The sequence below is a fragment of the Penaeus chinensis genome, chromosome 36, assembly GCF_019202785.1.
Source record: "Penaeus chinensis breed Huanghai No. 1 chromosome 36, ASM1920278v2, whole genome shotgun sequence".
NCBI classification, from domain to species: domain Eukaryota; kingdom Metazoa; phylum Arthropoda; class Malacostraca; order Decapoda; family Penaeidae; genus Penaeus; species Penaeus chinensis.
The window spans coordinates 17,959,562-17,967,061 of NC_061854.1; positions in this window are offsets into that span (position 1 = coordinate 17,959,562).

The window sequence follows — 7,500 nt, forward strand, 5'->3', positions numbered from 1 at the left end:
ATATATATATATATATAAAACAGACAATCTAACCTAGCATAAAAAGAAATACTAACAAAACAAACAAACAACAATTCCGAAACCAGACAAATAAACAAATAAACAAATTTACAAAAAGAATGAGCAAAGTTATATTTCGCCTGTAGTGACGAACTGCTCTAGGATGCAGGTTAAATAAAAGTTCTGTTAAAAGACCAGTCAGTAGGAGGAAAAAAGTGCTTGTGGAGCCAGGCCGATTTTCTTCACATTCCCATAATGCGGTGTTTGCAATATGTATATATAGTTTAGAGGCGGAAGAGCAATTGATATCCTTAAACCCGCTTTTACAATTGGTCGCTTGAGATTTGTGTTTGTATCTCTCTTTTTACTGTATTTTCGGTCCTTGTTTGAAGAACAAATGGTAATAGCGCACCGGGTATAAGGAATATTCGTAAGATTCTTACACTAAAGCGTCCCCCCCTACTATTTCCTTACAAAGAAACAAGTGAATGATACGTCATCACGCTCGGCCTCACAATTGGGGGTGTTCATTCATAAATTTGACACCTTACGACAGGTGGGTTGCCAAGTATCATCAGCCAAAGCTAAAATGCAGACACAAGACCATACGCACGCGCGCACGAACACACGCGCGCACACACACACACGCACACACGCACGCACACACGCACACATACACAGACACATACACACACAACTACACATACACGCACAGCCAAACGTGTATATACAAGACATTACGCGCAAGAAATCCCTTATATATACGTGCGTGCATATATCGTTCCAAACTGACGTATCGTCGATTGGAACTAGGCACTACAACTGCGTAGAATTATGTAAATATCTTTAATGGTTATGACTCGGCTCGATGCCACAATTAGGGTAAATAAATCCCTCGCTGTCTATAAAAGTAATCGAGGAATTAATAATGCAATAATAAAGTCAGAGAAAGATAAAATATGTTGACTTATACTCTGTACATTGACACGCACACTGACACTCAGACATCCACGCATATAGTCTACCTGCGTTTGGTAAGCTGGTTTCTTAGTTTCAATTTTTTTTTTTTTTTTTTTTTGCGTGGAGATATTGACGAACTGCGATGGAAATTTAGGGGTGGGTTGGCCATGACTGAGGGACCAGCTGATTAGATTTCGGCAGATCTGCTGGGGGAATATTTTTTTGTTACGAAAATGAGACAGATTTTGGTATTTCGAAACTGTATAATTGGATGTTAACATAGTTCTACAATCTGTGTGTTTTTTTTCCGTATTTATTTATGTACAATTCATTTTTCTACACTTCACATTATGCAGTATTACTGTATTTCTCTATCGGTTTTCTCAGAAGTATCGCATGACACGTTATGTTCTAAACTATCTTAAGGCATTCCCTTCAGTTTGGATAATTATTTTCGCTAGATTGCTTTTCTCGTTGATTATGTTGCTATAGTCATGTTTCCCTGATGTTTTATCCTTTATTTGAAGACTCGTGTAAAAGCTTTTATCACGCTTACTTATTTCCTGTTTTCTGATCGTGTAATTAAGGACACACAATGGGGAAAAATCGTGATTTTATTTGCGAATCCAATCTTGATTTTGAGGTCACCCATAAAATCAACATTTTCTCCTTAATAGTTTTATATCAAACTTATTATTAGTCTGTATTATTAGACTTATTTATTTCAATTTTCTGTTTACCATTTAATCATCTATATTTCATCTGTTTTCTCTACAGATTTTTTTTTTTTCCTATCCGTTTTGTATAGAGAAGAATATCATTAAAGTATTTACCATTTTGCTCCTCCCGTTGTCACCCTGCAGTGACGCGCTTTTCTAAGCTCTTGTGTATGACAGACACCTCTTAATATCTACTAATCCTTAACACAACGACCGTTAAGAGATGGCTAATCAATTCCCCCCCATAACCCACTATTCTGTAGGAGTGTTTGGGTAATGTAGAGTGATTAGCCGTTTTATAGAGATGTAGATACTTTAGCTAGTTATTATCTGCTGAGTCATTTAAACCGACCATGGTCAATGAGGATTTATCACAAGGACATTGTGTTGAAAATCAAAGCTTAAGTAGAAGGCAATTGTGTGGCACTTCTTCGTGTTTTACTTAAGGGAAGACATTTTTTTTCTTTGGTTATATGTTTAGAATAAACCTGTTGTAAGGGATATGTGAGATTACCTTCTATTGAACAGTATTTTCCTGCTAGTTATATTGCAGACTCTAGGGCATAAGTAAACAGGCCGAATGTTTTGTGCTGTTTACGTTTTTGTTTACTAAGTTTATAACACTATCGTTTGTGAACTAAATGCCCCATCTTTGTTGGTTTTGAAAGTAATATAGATTACGTAAGCCCTTTAACTCTAGGTATCGTGAAAAGAACGTTAGTATAAGTCAGAAAATCTCACATACTTAAATACAACTTGAGGTTTGATTTTACTTCAATTTTCACTTCAGATTTTTTATGTTTCTGACTAGAAAAGGTTGCAACTTCTAGCTCCTAGAAAGGAATAATGTCATTACCATATCTACTTTGCTGAAATGAGAACATAATTGAAAGTATATCTCTGTCTGTCTGTCTGTCTGTCTGTCTGTCTGTCTGTCTGTCTGTCGCACACACACACACAAATAGATAGATAGATAGATAGATAGATAGAAAGATAGATAGACAGATATATGTGTATGTGTGTGTGTGTGTATTGTATATAAATGTATATATATATAATATATATATATATATATATACACACACAAATACGCACACACACACACACAAACACACACACACACACACACACAATACACACACACAAATGTGTGTGTGTATTGTGTGTGTGTGTGTGTGTGTGTGTGGTGTGTGTGTGTGTGTGTGTGTGTGTGTGTGTGTGTGTGTGTGTGTGTGTGTGTGTGTGTGTGTGTGTGTGTGGTGTGTGTGTGTGTGTGTGTGTGTGTGTGTGTGTGTGTGTGTTTATGTGTGTGTGTGTGTGTGTTTGTGTGTGTGTGTGTGTGTATTTGTGTGTATATATATTATATATATACATATATATACAATACACACAAACACACACACACATATCTGTCTATCTATCTATTTATCTATCTATCTATCTATCTATCTATCTATCTATCTTCTATCTATCTATCTATCTATCTATCTATCTATCTATCTATATGTGTGTGTGTATGTGAATGAGAGAGAGAGAGATACTCAAAAATTACCAAGCAACAAGTAACAAAATATAACAATAATGCCTTACAAATCCGATGAAATCAACACCCATGACTAAAAATTGAAAGCTGGACTGGTAGAAAGTGTACGCCCCAAAAAAGAAAGAAAGAAAAAAAGAAAAAAAAAAAAAAACACTGCTGACTCAACAAACACATAAAAATTCCTTTCCCTTCCTTCTCCTCCCCCCCCTCCCCCCTACCATACTTGCACCCTGACACCCATACCCTCCGCCCCCGCCCCCCCCATACCCTATGCCCATACCTTATACTCAACTCTTCCTCCCCCCCCAATCTTTTCTCCTCAACCACCCTATACCCCTCCCCCCCCCTCATCATCCAGACTCCTTCCTTCCTCCATCCTCCACCCCCCTCCCTCCCATCCTCCATCCTCCCCCATCCTCCACCTCCCTCCTACCCCCTCTTCCTCCCTCCTCCCTTCCCCCCTCCTCCTCCCACCCCCCTTCCCTCCCTCCCCCTCCTCCCTTCCCCCATCCTCCACCCTCTCCCTCCCCCCTATCCTTTATAACCCCCCCTTTCCCCCCCCCCTCCACACACACCTCCCCACGCGATCTTACATTATAGCCATAACGGAGAAACTATCCACAGGTTCCCATTGATCGGGTAAAGGTCTGCGCCTGACTGGGTAACACTGGGTAACAGTTGATTCTCACCCTTCGGCCAAGTGTTCGTAGATCTCCTTTTCCTCTGCCCTTGACGTTATAAGGCTCTAAGCAGAAAGACCGAGCGGCGGAAATGTCAAATAAAATCGGTGACGTATATACTATGCTTTAAATAAGCCCTTTGCTTGTGATGAATGGCTGTTTTCATTTTCGGATTTTTTTTTTTTTTTTTTTTTTTTTTGAGTAATATGAAGAGAGAGAAGGAGAAAGAGAGAGAGAAAAAAAATCACTGCGAGTAGACTGTAATCTCTCTCTCTCTCTCTCTCTCTCTCTCTCTCCTCTCATAAAACGAAGATAATGATGATAATGATGATGCTGATGATTACGGTACTAGACCAATACTACTACTACTACTACTACAACTATTACTCCTACAACTACTACTACTACTACTACTACTACAGCCATTACAACTACTATTAAAACTACTAGTAGCAGTAATGATAATGTAATAACAAGAATGGCAATGCTGCTGACAATAATAATGATAATAATGATAACACTTATATAAGCAGCAACAATAATGATAAGGAATGATCAAATAAAAGTAATGATGACGATAGGAAGATGTTAATAATAATAATGATGGTAATGATAATGATGATAAAATTAAATGATAACAACAACACAGAAAGAAAGAAAGAAAGAAAGAAAGAAAGAAAGAAAGAAAGAAAGAAAGAAAGAAAGAAAGAAAGAAAGAAAGAAAGAAAGAAAGAAAGAAAGAAAGAAAGAAAGAAAGAAAGAAAGAAAGAAAGAAAGAAAGAAAGAAAGAAAGAAAGAAAGAAAGAAAGAAAGAAAGAAAGAAAGAAAGAAAGAAAGAAAGAAAGAAAGAAAGAAAGAAAGAAAGAAAGAAAGAAAGAAAGAAAGAAAGAAAGAAAGAAAGAAAGAAAGAAAGAAAGAAAGAAAGAAAGAAAGAAAGAAAGAAAGAAAGAAAGAAAGAAAGAAAGAAAGAAAGAAAGAAAGAAAGAAAGAAAGAAAGAAAGAAAGAAAGAAAGAAAGAAAGAAAGAAAGAAAGAAAGAAAGAAAGAAAGAAAGAAAGAAAGAAAGAAAGAAAGAAAGAAAGAAAGAAAGAAAGAAAGAAAGAAAGAAAGAAAGAAAGAAAGAAAGAAAGAAAGAAAGAAAGAAAGAAAGAAAGAAAGAAAGAAAGAAAGAAAGAAAGAAAGAAAGAAAGAAAGAAAGAAAGAAAGAAAGAAAGAAAGAAAGAAAGAAAGAAAGAAAGAAAGAAAGAAAGAAAGAAAGAAAGAAAGAAAGAAAGAAAGAAAGAAAGAAAGAAAGAAAGAAAGAAAGAAAGAAAGAAAGAAAGAAAGAAAGAAAGAAAGAAAGAAAGAAAGAAAGAAAGAAAGAAAGAAAGAAAGAAAGAAAGAAAGAAAGAAAGAAAGAAAGAAAGAAAGAAAGAAAGAAAGAAAGAAAGAAAGAAAGAAAGAAAGAAAGAAAGAAAGAAAGAAAGAAAGAAAGAAAGAAAGAAAGAAAGAAAGAAAGAAAGAAAGAAAGAAAGAAAGAAAGAAAGAAAGAAAGAAAGAAAGAAAGAAAGAAAGAAAGAAAGAAAGAAAGAAAGAAAGAAAGAAAGAAAGAAAGAAAGAAAGAAAGAAAGAAAGAAAGAAAGAAAGAAAGAAAGAAAGAAAGAAAGAAAGAAAGAAAGAAAGAAAGAAAGAAAGAAAGAAAGAAAGAAAGAAAGAAAGAAAGAAAGAAAGAAAGAAAGAAAGAAAGAAAGAAAGAAAGAAAGAAAGAAAGAAAGAAAGAAAGAAAGAAAGAAAGAAAGAAAGAAAGAAAGAAAGAAAGAAAGAAAGAAAGAAAGAAAGAAAGAAAGAAAGAAAGAAAGAAAGAAAGAAAGAAAGAAAGAAAGAAAGAAAGAAAGAAAGAAAGAAAGAAAGAAAGAAAGAAAGAAAGAAAGAAAGAAAGAAAGAAAGAAAGAAAGAAAGAAAGAAAGAAAGAAAGAAAGAAAGAAAGAAAGAAAGAAAGAAAGAAAGAAAGAAAGAAAGAAAGAAAGAAAGAAAGAAAGAAAGAAAGAAAGAAAGAAAGAAAGAAAGAAAGAAAGAAAGAAAGAAAGAAAGAAAGAAAGAAAGAAAGAAAGAAAGAAAGAAAGAAAGAAAGAAAGAAAGAAAGAAAGAAAGAAAGAAAGAAAGAAAGAAAGAAAGAAAGAAAGAAAGAAAGAAAGAAAGAAAGAAAGAAAGAAAGAAAGAAAGAAAGAAAGAAAGAAAACGTGAAAGAAAGAAAGAAAGAAAAAAAAAAAACGAGAGACAGAGAAAAAGGGACCGAAAAAAAAGAGAGACAGAGAAAAAGGGACCGAAAAAAAAGAGAGAGCAAGAAAAAGAGAGAAAAGAGAGAACCAGAGGAGGAGGAGGGGGAGGGGGGGGGGGGGGGAGGGGAGGAGGAGGAACCGAGGGCGTTATGAGTGAGCAACAGAAGGACAGATAGATAGATAGATAGATAGATAGATAGATAAATAAATAGATAGGAGGACAACTTTTTAAATGGTTTCCCCGCCGTCGCCCTCCCGCGCCCTCGCTCTCCTCCTCGGCCTCCCCTCGAGGACGGGGACTTCGCGGGGTCAAGGGATAGGGGGCGGGGTCTTCGCGGGGGTCAAGGGATAGGGGGCGGGGTCTTCGCGGGGGTCAAGGGATAGGGGGCGGGGTCTTCGCGGGGGGGTCAAGGGATAGGGGGCGAGTGGGGGGGGGGGGGCATGTGTCTTTTTTTTTTGGGGGGGGGGGATGATTGATGGTGATGAGGGTCGTGGTGATTGTGAAGATGGTGGGTGATGGTGATGATGGTGATGATGATGATGGTGGTGATTGTTAATGGTGGTGATGGCAATGATGGTGATGCTAGTGGTGATGATGGGATGGATTGATGATGGTTAATATGATGGTGATCAGGATGATTGTAATGATGGTGATAGTGATAATGATGATGATAATGAAGACAATGATGATGGTGATGATAACGATGGTGATGTCTATGGATGGCATGATGATAATGCTGATCGTAGTGATGATGATAGTGATGTTAATGGTGATGATGATGACAGTATAATCATAATGAGAGTGATTTCTAAAGAAGGTAAGAATAGTAGTAGTAGAAGTAATAATAATAATGATAATAATAACAATTAAAATAACAACAACAACAACAAAAATAATGATAATAACTACGACGATGAAAAAATGAATAACACAAAAGTGAACAGCAAGAAAAACAATAACTATATATCTGACGATGTTAATGATAAACAAAAAACAAAAACAAAAAATCCAAAATAACAAGAATACAATTAATACCAATACCAAAAACTGCAACAACACTGCAACATCAAAATTGCAAAATCAACTGAAACGCTTAAAGGCATATGTGTTTGCCAGAATACCAATGATAATGAGGACGATTATGATGAATAATTGATGTTATAATCATGATGACGATAAGAAATAATAATGATACAGAGGATAATGATAACAATACTGACAGCAAAAACAACAAGAACAGCAAAAAACAACAACAACAAAAATAATAACACCGATAATAAACAACATTTATTTAAAATCGTACATGAGATAACAATTATCAACTCGCACCTTTCTTCCTC